Below are 15,387 nucleotides of genomic sequence, written 5' to 3'. Positions count from 1 at the left end.
ATCCACTTATCATATGAGTGATACTAAGTTGCAATATTGTAGTCAGATCACTGGGGGAAAGGAGACTTAATAAATACTGCCTGCAGCATATTGATAAAGACATCTCCGCCTAGAAAAAGCCACTGGACTGGAGTACAAAGTTGGCTCCCTCTGATAAAATATCATTATTATTATTAATAATAATAATAATAATAATATTTGTTGCTGGTATTATTATTTTTATCATTATTATTCTATATATTGTTACTTGTCAGAATAAATCAGCCTAGGAAAAGTTACTGGGCTGGAGTACAAGGATGGCTTTTTCTTATTCTTATTTTTATTGTTATTAATATTATTTATGTTTTAAAAAAACATACCTTACTGGCAAATATTTTTATTTTATTTATTATTATTTTTATTAATATTACTATTAATATTTTGTTAAAAAAAACATTTTTTCAATAAAATAAACACCCCTGAAAAATGTATTTAAAATAAAATTAAAACCATCAAAAAACATACGAGACAACTTAGAATCAGAAACATCAGAATATATACAAAATACATTTTTTTCTTTTAAGATAAAACCCCAAAAATCAAACCAGACTGATTTTTTTTCTTTGTTCTAATATTTCTGATAAAGCCAAGTGGTGAAACTCGTAAATGACTCAAAACTCAAAAGTACAAACTCTTTGTGATAAAATATATATTGATGTATTAAAATGTTCTTGTTTTTAGTATGTTTTAAATGCTGATGTAATCAATAAATTATGTGATTTATTCGTGTAATTTATTCATGATTCAGAGAAAACCCCAAATTCTGAATTGAAGTGCTAGAATTAATATTATTCAATAGAAAACAAGCAAAACAATGCAGGACTTTCAAGGTCGCAAGAAATGACAATATACAATTGTTTTACATTTCAATTATTATTCATACAATAAAACAATCATATTTATTCTATCTATGTTTAAAATCAGCATAAACCACCTTCACCATTATGGTGTATATTTCTGGATAAATGGGAACTCGAGTTGGTATGTTTGTCTCTACGCGTTTCGCAGAAAACCAGTCCGCTTCCTCAGGACAATTAATACTGTATTCGTCACCAGAGTATATACAAAAAAATATTTTTTGGGAAAAAAACACTGACCCTCCCAATCGATAAAGGTTTATTTTAAATTATCATATAATATTTCTATATTAATAGGCTCATAGCTGCCATGTAAAATCACTTTTGGGGTATACAGTTATGGGAACTCAAAAGGTTAATTTCATTTTTTCTCTGTGCACAACTCTAAATATAGTCCTCTTTAATATGTATCCCATTTCATAGATTTGTTCCCATCTCCCGCGGAAGTGATTCAGGATAGTATCGGTGACAACAGAGGTACCTGTATGGCCGTTTTCTGCTCGCTCAGCGCTAATACTGTATCAGGTCTCCGCGAATATCTGTGCCGGCTTTAAGCTCCAGCTGTGGCCTCTTAAACCAGCCATTGATTGGCTGCCAATATATATTTTTTTACATATAACTGATGAACGGCTTATTAAATTTGCGGCAGAAAGTGCTGAGCTCCAGCGAATGGTAATGCTCCGGCACCGCCAGGCTTGAAAAGGGCAATTGTTATTTAAAACAAATGAAAAGTGGATAGCGCCAAGGTTAAACGATCAATGGTGGTTCATCAATGCGTTTATATGTGAGAAGGAAGCAGCTGTGATCATTAAATGAATGTTGCCGCTTTTGTTGCTGCAGGGAGATCGCTGCTCGAGTCGACTGCTTGTTTTACAGCACAGAAAAGGTTCATTAGTCGGAGTCTTTTGTTTCAATGGGATTTTTCAAAATGTCATTTTAGAGGTTATGGTTGTGGTTGAAATATGTATATGTGACCTGCTTAACCCGCCAAATCTATCATTTATGTGGACATTTACTTCTGCTGGGGTGCTAAATAAAGTGATTGGGGACCTCACTTTTAGTTAAGAAATACAGATCGGTCATAGACCTGTCCCCAAGTCTGCTGATTGAGCAAAAAAACAGCGGCACACTTATTAGACCTTGGCCACTAGTATTATTATTATTATTATATGTAACTCTGTGTCACTGTCTGAATCTGTCATTTGCAACCCCTATTTATTGCATATAGTTGGTGCTATATAAAAACTGTTCATTAATAATACTCATATCTCATTCAAATAATTTTATGTGGAAAATCAAAGACGTGTTAAATGAATGCTTAAAGCCATACTCTAATTATTATTATTTAGATATTTCTTCAGCACCAATCGTTTTTGCTCTGCAATATTGGCTCTCTCAGACTCACCCATGCTGCAATCGGTATTAACTATATGTAGTTATTGATGTCCAGCATCGTTCTACCTGCTTTCTTTGAATGCGGGATGTCATCACCCCTAGGGTCCTCCTAACTCATAATGTGATATTCTCTGGGCCGGATTTATTAAAGCTCTCCAGGGCTGGAGAGGATACACTTTCATCAGCAAACCTGGAATGGATTTTATCAAAGTAATTTGCTAATAAATGTTCTGATTCCTGGACCAGATCCCTTCCAGATTTTTTGGATCACCCAGCTTAACTGATGAAAGTGTATAAATCAGGCCCTCTGTATCAATGGAGACCGCCCACCACCAAAGGAAGATGAATCATATACTATCTAACCTGTTGCTGAAAAAACTAAATGCAGCAAATAAATAAATATTCAACTTTGAGGGCTTTCTTGAGAAGTTGTGGAGCCAGGTTTTAACTGGATTGAATAGTTTTTAAGAGGAACTTAACACCGAAGGCTGTGCCCAACACGGTATGCTTAGGTCAGGACTAATATTTGCCTGTGATCTCCCAACAGTTAGTCTTTCTCTATTACTGGCTTACCATGCCTTGTTCTGTACTGTGCCAGTATGAAGGCCCCCATACAGAGGGAGGGATTTTGCTTCCTCAGATCAGAGCCTCCCGAAAGAAGACATTAAATTCATGCGTTCAGGGAGATGATTGGACAGAGGTGACATCAACCCCGTAATTCATCAAAAAGTCTACCATTTGAATCCTCAAACCCAGCCTTTCGCTACCCTTTTAACATTGGGGAACCCTTGAAATAACTTACAGGTCTTCAAGGAAACCCTTCTATAATTACTACATCCACAGCTCACGGTATATTAGTGTGGTGGACATTGGGAAAAAATGGCTCTTACATTACTAACCAGGGAGAAAAATGTCACCCTTACAGATAGCCAAAAAGATTTTTGGTGTCAGTGGTAACTGACCTGAGAGGTACAAACTGCTTATAACTCAAGGAACCCCTAGCATCGGAACCTTAAGCTTCCATGAAATCCTGGTGGAGAAGCACTGCTCTAACCCTTGACCCCTCCTTTTGAATTGCCCAATACAGACACTGCAACTACCAGTTCCTAATTAAGGAGACATTGTGGTCTTGCCCAATTAAAACATCTGCATAAGAGACTCCCAACGTCAACCTTGCCAACACTCCCTTGCCTCTACATTCTTTGCCACAGCTGGCAATACATCCCCAGTGTTGGACCCGACCATCATTGGAAGAAGTTGCATGCACCCCCAACCCTGGAAGCAACAGCAGTGTTTCTCCACCTTTTTAACACGGGGGAACCCTTTGAAACAAATTTTAGGTCTTCAGAGAACCCCTTCTATAGATACTATTTCCTTAGCTCACGGTACATTAGTGAGGTGGTCAGTGGGAAGAATTCCACTTACATTCCTGACCATTGGGAAGAATGTCACCCTTAGATAACCAAAAAGATCATTGGTGTCACTTAAGCTACGTACACGTCCAATTTTTCTCACCCACTAATCGGCTCAGGGCAGATATCGGGCAAAAATCTGTCATTTGTACGGTCCATGCCGTTCATCGTCCGTGGATCCGTCCTGACGGGGAGTGATCCTAATGCAAGGGAAGGGGGAGACCAAGCAGCATAGGATCCTAAAACATTTTTTCCAACGACAAGAATTGCACGTGTGTATGCGGCTTAAGTCTGACCTGAGATGCACAGATTGCCCATTGCTCAAAGAACCTCCAGAAACCTCTGGAGGAACCCTGGTAAAAAAAAAAATTGATCTGTAGCATTAAATGCACTAATGGCTCACAGTGATATTTGTTACAAACAAGTCCGCCAATCTGTAATTTTTATAGCTGTAATGTATTCTATCATTTGTATGGCCAATATGTAACATTGATATCCTACCAACTTCTATTCTCCGTTATTTAAAGGAAGGTGAAAAAGTACCGGCTGAGAAATTTGGCACTTATTTATTTTTATAGGGCGATTATTTGGTTAATGGCACTGCAAATCAGTTTGCAAACGTTACTTTGAAGCACACCACAGGAAACGTCTGCAAGATATTTAACAACAAATTGACAGTTCAATGCGCAATAAGTGGGCGAATAAAGCAGAATACATCTCAAAATTGCTTTTTATTTGTCAAACATCTTGTTTTTTATTAAATGTTTATGAAACATTCGAGGAAATAGACATATGACATTAGAGAAGGAAATAGAACAATAAAAACATTGATTTAAAAAAAAAAATTGAATGGCAATTACTAAGTTTTTCAAAGCATAAGTGGGATATAAAACGATGCGCAAGGCGGGGAGGGGGCAGCTTGGAAATCCTAAAGGGAAACTACAAAAAGAAAAAAGAGATCTGGCAACCATGAAAGAGCTGCACTGGGTCATGGCTGCAGCTTAACTCCAAGCAAATTCGTACATTATGTCTAAGTCACCTCTTGGCCTCCTCATTGGGCAGTGAATCTCCTCTGTCCACGGAGCCTAGGTCCAGGAAGTGACCCCATTCTCATAATTCTACACCTAATTGTAGTAGTGTGGCCCTAAAAACTTGAATTTAATGAAAGACTGACCTTTGGCAAACAAGGGCAGTGTCAGACTTGCGATGGGAACAAACCTTACCGAAAGGCCCTGGGCAGGTGCCAGCCACTCGCAACATTGGTTCTCATATTACCAGCCTTGCAGATTTGACAGGAGGAGGCAGTGAGCGGTACTGCTGCCCCAATTCATTTTGAATTAGGCTACTATGGGTAGACACTACCTGTGGCATTTACCCGTGGCAGCCTAATAGAAAATGAATGATTTGTGTCTACCCCAAGGCAGCAGTTCAGTGGTGTGCGAAAGGGATAACAGCACTGCAACCTCTTCACCAGATCATTGGAAAATTGTACCAATGGGCCTGGAGGATCAAGGTTCTCCAAGGGTGGAGAAGATAGACTATCATGGGAGAACCTGGGTGATCCAGGAAACCTGGGATTGATTTCTTAAAAATGATTTGTTCTTGGTTGACAAATATTTTTAATCCAGGACCAGAACCATTTCAGGATCACCAAGGTTCTCCAATGATAGTCTATCTTCTCCAGTCATTTGGGAGCTTCCATAAATGAGGCCCAATGTATCTATTTGCTTGAAATAACACTGTAATGCCACGTGACATATGGGGTCCTAAGCCTTCCATATTCTTCACTGCAGAGAAGGAGGTTCCCACTTCGAGTGTTAATCCCTCAAGTAATGTAGACACTTTCCGATGGCTGTCTAGTTGTGGGATCCTTTCAGGCTTGATATGCTGCAACTGATCACCAGTTGCTACTCCCGGGTGCAGTGCCTGAGAGGGGCATTACATTTTATAGATAATTTTTGCTTTATTATTACACCATGTAGTAAAGAAAGGATGATTTCCACCTTCAAAAAAACAGATCATATCTCTACCAAAAGAGGTTTCTTTTAGCTTGCAGGTAGCTAATTCCATAATATAAAAACAAAGAACTACATAATAGGGTTTGTTCCCACCAACAGTTATATATAGTGCAGTTACTTCTTATCAAGCACCCAATTTTAACTGCTTGGCACCTGGTGGTGTTTGATGGTGGTTTTGACAGTCATTTAATAAATGCATAAAAAATGCTGGATGATTGGTATTGTGATTGTCTTCCATTGTGGTTATTAGAAAGATATGGAAAGCGGCAACATATCATTTGTTTGTACTTTACATTTTTTTCTTCTAGAAAAAGATGTCCAGAACACCTTTCAAAAGTATAAAAACTACTTATCAAACACTTCACCTTTTCAAAAGTGTTCTATTTAAGTCTATTGAAGTGAAGTAAATCACAATGCTTGCAAAAAAAAACAAATTTGCAACAGTAACAACGAATCCCCTGTAGTACAAGACAGCTGGCACCTTACCAGCCGTTGTGCAACCCACACCCAGGCCAGCTTTTACAGTGGGGGGTACTGAATCATTTTCTTTTGCCCCCATTTATTCTTTATGAGCTGCAACAGATGAGATCCTACAAATACCATTTCACCCAAACAAGCAGGTCAGAGGTGTGTGGAACCCGTACCACACTGCAACCTCACCACCAGTCTGAATATAGCCTTCAATTATAATATAGAATGCTTTGTAGTTATCATTGAGTAGTAAAATGCCAAAAATTGCTACACAACCATCCATGTGAACAAGCCCCTATGCTATTTTGAAGAATGGGGAACCCTAGATAGAATGAGTAGGTTTTTGCCATATTATATTATGTTGAGACTTTCCGTTGGAGGGTTATGACCCCGAATGGTCTCCTAACAGAGTCTACTAAAAACCCACTTCACCACCCATATGTGTTCACCTTCACAAAACTTCAGATTATTTGTCTTGTTGAAGCCCTGTAGTCTTCTAGTTATTGGTGAATGTAATTCCCACCAAGGATGCAGTATTGGAGCTTGAGTAGTCAAATGCCGGGATAAATACATGGGGGAAGGTGGACATCATCAACCATGTGGAAGGCCCAACACCATCCAACACGGAGCTTATACGGCATTTAATTATCGGCTCCCTGATGGACGAATGGAGCATAATGAAAGCATAGAAAATTTTAGCATATTTAAGTAATAAGTAGTAAGTAAATAAGAATAAGTAATACAACTTTGTCACATCAGGAATGTCTCCCGTGTCTTGATTGCCTCCAAGAAAACAGAAAGCACACAACAGAACTCTAAGAATGACACAAATAAAGCAAAAGTTGTTTTTGTATTATTTTCACATAGAGATATTCTTTATGAAAACCCATAGGGAATCTAAACGTCTTTATTTTTTAGTTTAATACCCTTCAAAAAAAAAAGTTTACGGAAGATGGAACTTTGTGTCTCCTGCTCTGCAAAATAGCATTTGCCTGCTCCCAGCTGTTTTGGTCCAGGCTTGCAATTTAACGAAGATCATTTAAGTTTAGCCAACACCTAGGTTTATGTCCTCCACGGGAGAACAAAATAATGAGAACATTCTCAGGGTAAATCGTTTTTTTTTTTTTGCCGTTCACTCTCGGTCTTGTATTCGTTGAACAAAGTGGCTTGCTTCGAGTTTTAGCATTGTTGCTGCATTTAATAGAGGCCTCCCCTTATAATACACCCGGGAGATTCATAACAAAGTATTCGGCCTGGAAATAAGGCATTATGAGAAATAGGAAAGCACAGACTCCAACACCGAATGGATTATCTTTGAGATGTCTGGTTTAGGGGAAAAGGAGCTTTAACATGGAATATGTCTCTATTAAATTATATCTGAAACCAAAACTTTTAGATAGAGAAGGGGTGAAACTTTTATCTTCTCCTGCATCCTGTTATCACTTTAATTTCCCATTACAGGAAATCAAATCTCTCCAAAGCCCAGATAGCCCCAATGAGTCCATGAGTCTGAACCATTTGGTACAGGATCTCAACACCCGACGCATTTCGCCTGTTTTTGGTGTCTTTAAGGAATATATAAAGGCTGGAAAAGCCTAAAACAGGCGAAACGCGTTAAGAGTTGAGAACGTTTACTGTTTGGACTCAATAAGTCCATCTATATGGCAGAAAATATGTTACACCTATGTTTGCCACAAAGCCCTCTTTCTCTGCTCACTCATTGGGAGGACATAGGTTGCGTTTCAAAAGTTTCTCTCCAAAAGGGAAAGAAAGTAGACAGTTGTCTCCATCGGAAGATTTTCCTTCTAATATTTCGGTGGCATCTCCAAATGTTGGATGTTCCCTGTACTTTTAGGCCCAGTGAGAGTGGTCACCATGATAAATAGGAAAGCCCTCTAAAGGGAACATAGACAGCACTTAAAGCCCAACAGGGGTCCAAGAGTGTCTCAACAAAGTAGGGGTCCAAACCAGTTTAAAAATGGGAGCCTAGCAATGGCGCACAAAGTATGACACATCAAAAAATTGTGTGAGGGGCATAAAAGTGGATGTGATTTGACTACAATTGTGATAACCAAGCAATACCTCCCTGCCTGATCCTAGGCCAGCAAGCAATAACACCCAGGCCAGCATTAGTTCCACAGGCCAGCAATACCCCAAACACTAGAGGGTTATTGCTATAGGATAACAACACAATATAGGTTTATCATCCAAGCCCAGGTTTTTCTCTTCCATGGCTGAGAGGGAACAATGTGCTTCACTGCTTACAGTTTAGTCACACGAATCCTTAGTAAGGGGGCTGAGTTACTTAACGAATTTTGACTGTTCGTTCACAAAGTGAATAATCACCTTGCAAAGGGCGTTTCCATTACCATAGTGAATGTAGTGGTAGCTCAAGAATATCCAGTCACATACATGGTTTTTCCCTGCACACAATTGAATAGTTAAAGTCTTAAGCGTCATCTTGTTTACTGATGAAAAACTGTAAAATATCTTTGGGGGATAGCTCATTTTGCGGAACAGCCTATATTCATTTAGCAAATTAAGCCCAAGGTGGTATTGCTTCCTGCAGCTCATGGGTTTTCTCAAACCAGAGATGCTCAGATTACTCACACAGCCATCTGCAGGTGAAATTAGGTATTGCAGTATGAACATACAATGCAGTTGTTTCATAGGAAACATTTGTATTTCACTAATTGGATATCAGTGTTACTATGCTGTATATGAAATTAAAGGTTCATGCTTTTTAAGAAGGAATTGGATACTGTTCTATGTTACTTTTATGATTTATGCATGCATGTCATTTCACATGGCAATTTGTTTGCACAATCTATACTCAATCCTTAACAATTTTCTGTTAGTACCTACCTAAACCGTTTATTCAATTTATATCCAATCACAAAACCTTTACATTACACTTGCAATGTCAATCTGGCTGCGTAGCCATTATAATTCTGAGAATGTTTAGTGCAGGTTTATGTCATATACTCTGATTGTACACACCAATTGACCACAACTGTGACCATCACAGAGAAAGAGATACAATTACACCCATTGGTGGACGTAACCAAGAATCATCCCCTGTGCAAAATTATTTTGGGCCCCCATGATTTCAGAGTGTCCATGGGTTCCCCTGTTGGCTGGGGAGGGTCTGGGACTCTTGTGCATTGGTACAGTTTATCTGCCCCTGATTACACCACACATAACTATGTGTAGCTAATGATGGTTTTGTAATTGCTTTAAATACTGTCAGCCCACACTATCTGGTCAATTAAAAAAAATCAATGTTGATATTACATTATTAACCACACGTATTCTCTCTTTGACAGGTAGACTGAAAGAGCCACATGTTTATTATTAGAAGAGAAACCTTCATCTCTGTTTAATGGGTTATTCTTAAAGACAGCGAAGAAGAGGTAAGATACTTCACATTTCCATATTACTTTTATTGAGTTGCTGTAAATATTGCCCTGATGAAGCGTTATTTGCGAAATGCATTCGGTCAAACGACTAGAAAAGTAGACTGCATGGGCTTACTTGCTTATGATAAAGCCTCATCTGTAGAGTTGTATATATGTATGCTTACTATCTATTGATGTATTTCATAGGTTCCACTGTCAGCCTGTTCTGTATATTAAAAAGCATATGCTTGCAATATGCGCATGTCACATAACGTTTGTTGGAACTTCCCATTTTCAAGACCCCTACTATTACACCCATGTATGTATACTCCCTATAGACGGGTTTTTTCCCTTTTAACTACATTTATCAATGTTCTATTTGCCATGACAGTAGCTGCTAGTTACCATGGTCAGTAGTGCCAAATATGGCCTATGTCTTCCACCAAGAGCCGGTATAAAGGATAAGGGAACCCTTCATATTGGGTAAAGCAAGTGTACAGACCCAGAAACTCAGGACATGGATGGTGTCACATAATATGCAAAGCAGGGGTACACACCTTGAGTGCAGGGATGATAGGGCCCCCTTATATAGAACACAGCAGACCCAGGAACTCAGAACAGGGATAGTTTAGGACCCTCATAAAGGCACAGCAGGTGTGCAGACCTAGGAACCTGAATCATGGATGATGGAAGCTCCTCATGATGGTATCAAAAAAATGTTCAGATCCTGGAACTCAGAACAGGGAGGGTGAGAGCGTCTTATAATGGGCAATGGGTAGATATTCAGATTTGAAAATCAACACAGAACCCCTATAATGGGCATTGGCGTTTCCCCCATGGTTTCTACTCTAATGCAGAGATGCTTGGAAATGTAATTCGTCATCAGTTCTACACGCTTTGGGTGTCACACGATCACACGTAATGGATCATCCCACTGGCTGAATTCAAAGATGAGAAGAAATGAGATGCAGTGCAGTGTGCAAGCACAAAACTAGATATTCTGTCCACTTCTTTGCTTACATACACAGTTTGTATTTACCCAGATTATTAGAATTTGCCTTTTTCTATTTTGATTTTAGATTGGCTTTATCTAAACTGATTAAAGCAATGACTTTCAGATTCTAGCTCAAAGAGTTGAAAAAAAGGAACAATATTAATATGAAAATGCTCATAGCTATCCCCATTCATTTGGGTTTTTATCATACCCTATTATATTGCAGTGCTATACTCCTATGACATCTCACTTTGCAATGGCAGATTGGAACTGTTGCACGGCATAGAAAAAAAAAGCAGTCGCACTTTGCAGATCATCCACTTCAGGCCTTGAATAGATAAATGTCTCCTCTGAATTCGCCCCTGGTTTTACATGTCGTTTTATGAGAAATGTAGACAATCTCCGATAACTTTTTCTTTTTTTTTTCTTTTTTTTTTAAGTCTTTGCCTCTCAGACGATGTAAGCATGGTAAAAGACAGATAATTGGGCTTTAATTGGGCTTTGCCTGTTCAAAGGCCTGCCTTTTAGTTCCCATGGCCTACCAGATAAGTTTCCTGCGTAAAGACAATTAAGCCAGAGAAAGCGTATGCAAACTAGATGACAACCAAGGCTCAATCGGGATCTGTGCTTTGTAAGTAAGACAATGAACTTTCAGTTTCTGACTGCCGTTTGCAGCCCATTTCTCCGCTCCGTAATAACATTTGCATATAAGCTTTTTCTTTTCCTTCCTTTAATGGTCGCTGCTGACAAAGTTAAATCGAATTTTCCATCCCAGTACTGTAAATCTCATCCCAATTTGGCTCCTTTAACAAAAAAAAGTTAACTTTTTTCTTCTTTTTAAGTGAATAGTAGTTTGTGTTGTTTTTTATGCTGTTTTTATGTGTAGGGGAGTTTTGTTGATTATTTTCTTCTGCTCGTCAATTCTCAAAGTAATTAATCACTCAAAACCTTTCAGCTGTCAAGTTCAACAAAAAGTAATCCCATTTCTGTTTAGTGCAGAGAGCTTGGCACAGATGCTCTTTGTTGGTAGAGATTCTTGTTTAGAGATTCTCATCCACCGAATTTCTCTACTGTATGAATGTAAAGTGGAAGGTTTAAATTGATATTGATTGCATGCCTAATGGTAGATGGTTTATTATGAGGAAGGACTAATGGTGCATATTCTGGCTGAGCATGAGTGTTAAAGATTCCAACACAATCACTAAAGTCAGATATGAACCTGTAAATTCAATTTCATAAGTCATTTTTTGTCATAACATTTTATTGTTTTTAAAGGATGGGGGGTCACACCGGCCATGAGTTCAGGATGTGTGTACTGCTTCTTTATGCCAGGGTACTGCCACTTCTGGGGAAATGCTACATGTAGTTTCTCCCTGCGGCAGCTCCATAGACAACGAATGGGGGCAGCATTAAACCATCAGCTGACAAATGCACAGACACTGGTTTCTTTAAGTGACTGGACGGCTAACAAGGTGCCAGTCACTGGGACACGATCGCTGGATGCAGAAGCAGGTCCAAACCTGCTCTAACAGGGGTCATACCACATCAGAATATAAAGAATAAATAATGAGTAGTTTGTGAGGTTTGGTGGTCTATGGTGCAATTCCCATCTAAGTTTTTCCAATCATCTTGGGAGGACATGTGGGACAAAGAATAATGGTTAGAAAAAAGAATGGATAAGAAAGTTGTGCCAAAAGAAGAAAAAGGGGTTGGCAGGTAGACAGATAGCCATGGCTACACCCAAGGCCTTGAAGCAAAATGTGAAGGTTGCCTAATCTTGTGTGGTTTAGTAATCCATGGTGTCAATGCCATCTAAGTTCTCCCATTCATTTTGGGAGGATTTGTGGGATAGAGAATAATGCTTGAAAGAATAATAGATAGGAAGGAAGATGAGCCAAAGGAGAAGGAGTTGGCAGTAAGAGGACAGATAGCCATGGTTATCCCCAAGGGCCCTAAAGCAAAATGTAAAGGTTTCCTAATCTTGTGTGGTTTGGTAATCAATGGTGCCATAGCCATATATGTTCTCCAACTTATGTTGGGAGGACATGTGTGATAGGACATTGTGGTTAAAAGCAGAATAGATAAGGGAGAAAATGGGTCAAAAGAGAAGTGTAGGTTGGCAAGAAGAAGACATGATTACCACCAAGGGCCTTGAAGCAAAGTGTGAAGGTTGCCTAATCTTGTGTGGCTTGGTAATCTTTGGTGCCATAACCATAACAGTTCTCCCACTCATGTTGGGGGAAATATGGAATAAAAAATATTAGTTAGAAGAAGGATAGATATAAAGGAAGATGGACCAATGGAGAAGAAGGGGTTTTTACCAACATGGACCTCAAAGCAAAATATGAAGGTTGCCTAATCAAGACTAGATGGCTTCAACATAGTGTACAACAATTCTATGGGTAATTTTCTGTGCATTTTTTCAATAATTAAGAATCTGTGTCCAGAACAAAAAATAGGCTCATTTTTGTAGATAGGACAACAAACCTAGGATTTGTTGGGAGTCTTCAGGAATGGGAATGTGTAAGGAAGTTTAGAAGGGTTAGTATTGGGCAAGACCCCCAAGTATCCAAAAAAAACACATGTTTGACCATAACTTCTCCAACATATATTCCTATGAGGAAGGTTAACCTTTGGTATTCTGGCATAGGCCCAGTACCTCCTCCAGTACCAAAAGTATTTGACTATTCTAGACCAGACTTTCCCCCAATCCTGAGTGGGTAAAGGGTTATTTAGGTCTTGGTGAAATTATGTGCGAGTGGTGTGGGCCATGTAAAGTATTGAAGCTAATGTTGTCGATCACATGGCTCATCAGTATACTTGGTAACGAAGGAAAAATGCTATCACTTTGCCCTTCCATTCACAAGAAAAAATATTTAGCTATTTAAAGCTAAATATGTCTATTTAATGGATATTTTTTGAGTATTTTTATAAAATATGTGGATACAGAATCTGTATAAAATTTTAGAATATTTTTTTATCCAATGACTTGTTGACTGTTGCTATGTAATTGCAAGGTTTACCAACAATTTGGAGCACTGATAAATACCAGGATGTTATTTTGTTGCCTATTTGTATTTTCATGTTTTGCCAGTGGAGCATGACGTTGAATGTTCTCTACTTGACACAACGTTGTCTTGTGTAAAATTATGATTAGTTGGAGTCATCCAGAAGATCTTCTCTTCAGCTAATATCAAGATTGAGGTGATTTACATCTAAAATCGAGGCAGACTGAGGGAGATTAATTATCAGTGTCACAGCCACGGAAAAAAAAAATGAAAGGCTGAGAAAGCCCTTGAATTTGGCTTCTTAATTTGTCTGTCAATTGTAAAGTGCCAAGAAAAAGACCTAGCAGAATTAAAGACTCAGTCATTACAAATCTGGCTACGGGACAAAACATGTTTTCGCTTCACTCCAGGCAGCTTTCAAACTCTTCCAGAGATAGCTCTGAGTAGAATGGGACTGCAATCTTGTCCATCAGATGAAGATGTAATCTCAAGCTGTTCGGTCTGGCTTGACACGTTTTGGGCTTGTTCAGCCAACTTACACGGTGTCATCACTTGGTCTGGCTAGAGAGCACAAAGTGGTATTTTGATCAGAGAATGTGATATCATCAAGCATTTATGAAAGGGTTTGAAAATGATTTAGAATTTATTTTACATTTGATGTGGAAAAGGGCAGAGAATTAATGCCTGCTGGGTTTGTATTGCTTTATGTGACCCCAGCAGGAAGACCCCTAACCCATTTTTCTCCTGTTGGTTTCTTCCAGCAGAAGACCCAGCAGAGCATCAACAATGTCTAACTCTGCTATATCCAAAAAATTATCAGGAAACAGGTGCACTAAAGCAAAATTCACCATGCAAATGGAAAAAGGCTGTGTGGACTTTGCCCACTTTGCCCATTGAGTATGTAGGTCATCCTCCTTGGACAGGTAACTTGTTGATACGTGCCTTCCCTGTGCCCCATCATTAACCTATTACCTCCTAAATCCCCTAGTTTGACAGTGCTCTAACCTTCTAAGTGCCCATTTATGGAGGGCCCACACATTAGCCTTTTGCGTTAAGACAGAAAATAAATAGGCACCACCAGGCCCCATAGGCTACATGCGCCCAAGGTCAACTTCATCACACAGTGCACTAAGCAAGTAGGAACATAGCTTTCACTGCTCCATAACTTGTTTGTCTGCAGGTATTACCCAAGCTTTACCCCCTATTCCTCATGCTTATGCTCTCGCACATCATCCTCTTGCAGTCCAGCTCACATGAACTCCATGGACCATACAGAGATCACCGACACAATCACTTCACTCTCTTTTAGTATGGCTGCAATGTTTTGAGAGCTTTGCATCTCTCACTACAGTCTAAAACTACATATCTTGGATGTTCCTATTGAATATAATAGACAAGCACATAATATTTGGGAACTGCAATGTCCCTAATAAATTGCAAAATGCCAACAGATAACAGTCTAAATACTGATACCTTCGTGTTAAGCCATTGGTCTCACAAAATCCCTTACGAATCCTGTCTGTGGCTATGACTATTATCTCTTCTGTCAAAAAGCCCTACAACCAAAAACTTGAGGACCCTTTTCCCAGGTTTGAGAATAATTCTGCACCAATTAGTAAACAGGAGCCCTTACTAACCAGTGGACAAAAAAGGACAAATATTATAAAGCCCCCCCCCCCCCATGTTTGTTGCTGTTCATGTTCATTTTTATTCTTTTCTATCAATTATTGCCTTAGGAGTGAAAAGTGAAGAGAAAATGAAAAGCAATAAAAACTCAGCAGGGGATATTACCCTT

At 39.0% G+C, this 15,387-nt stretch overlaps 1 long non-coding RNA gene across 1 annotated transcript in view; it reads left to right on the top strand.

Annotated features, from left to right (window-relative positions):
• LOC140323988 (uncharacterized) overlaps positions 1-15,387 on the top strand; it is a 430,128-nt gene that overhangs the window by 370,529 nt on the left and 44,212 nt on the right. Inside the window, exon 4 of the long non-coding RNA XR_011919468.1 lies at positions 9,519-9,605. This is a non-coding gene — a long non-coding RNA (uncharacterized lncRNA). The remainder of the gene's footprint in view (positions 1-9,518; positions 9,606-15,387) is intronic.

Source organism: Pyxicephalus adspersus, chromosome 1, assembly GCF_032062135.1.
Source record: "Pyxicephalus adspersus chromosome 1, UCB_Pads_2.0, whole genome shotgun sequence".
NCBI lineage: Eukaryota > Metazoa > Chordata > Amphibia > Anura > Pyxicephalidae > Pyxicephalus > Pyxicephalus adspersus.
Note: the sequence above shows the minus strand (reverse complement) of the source record. Positions and strands in the feature narration are given on the sequence as shown.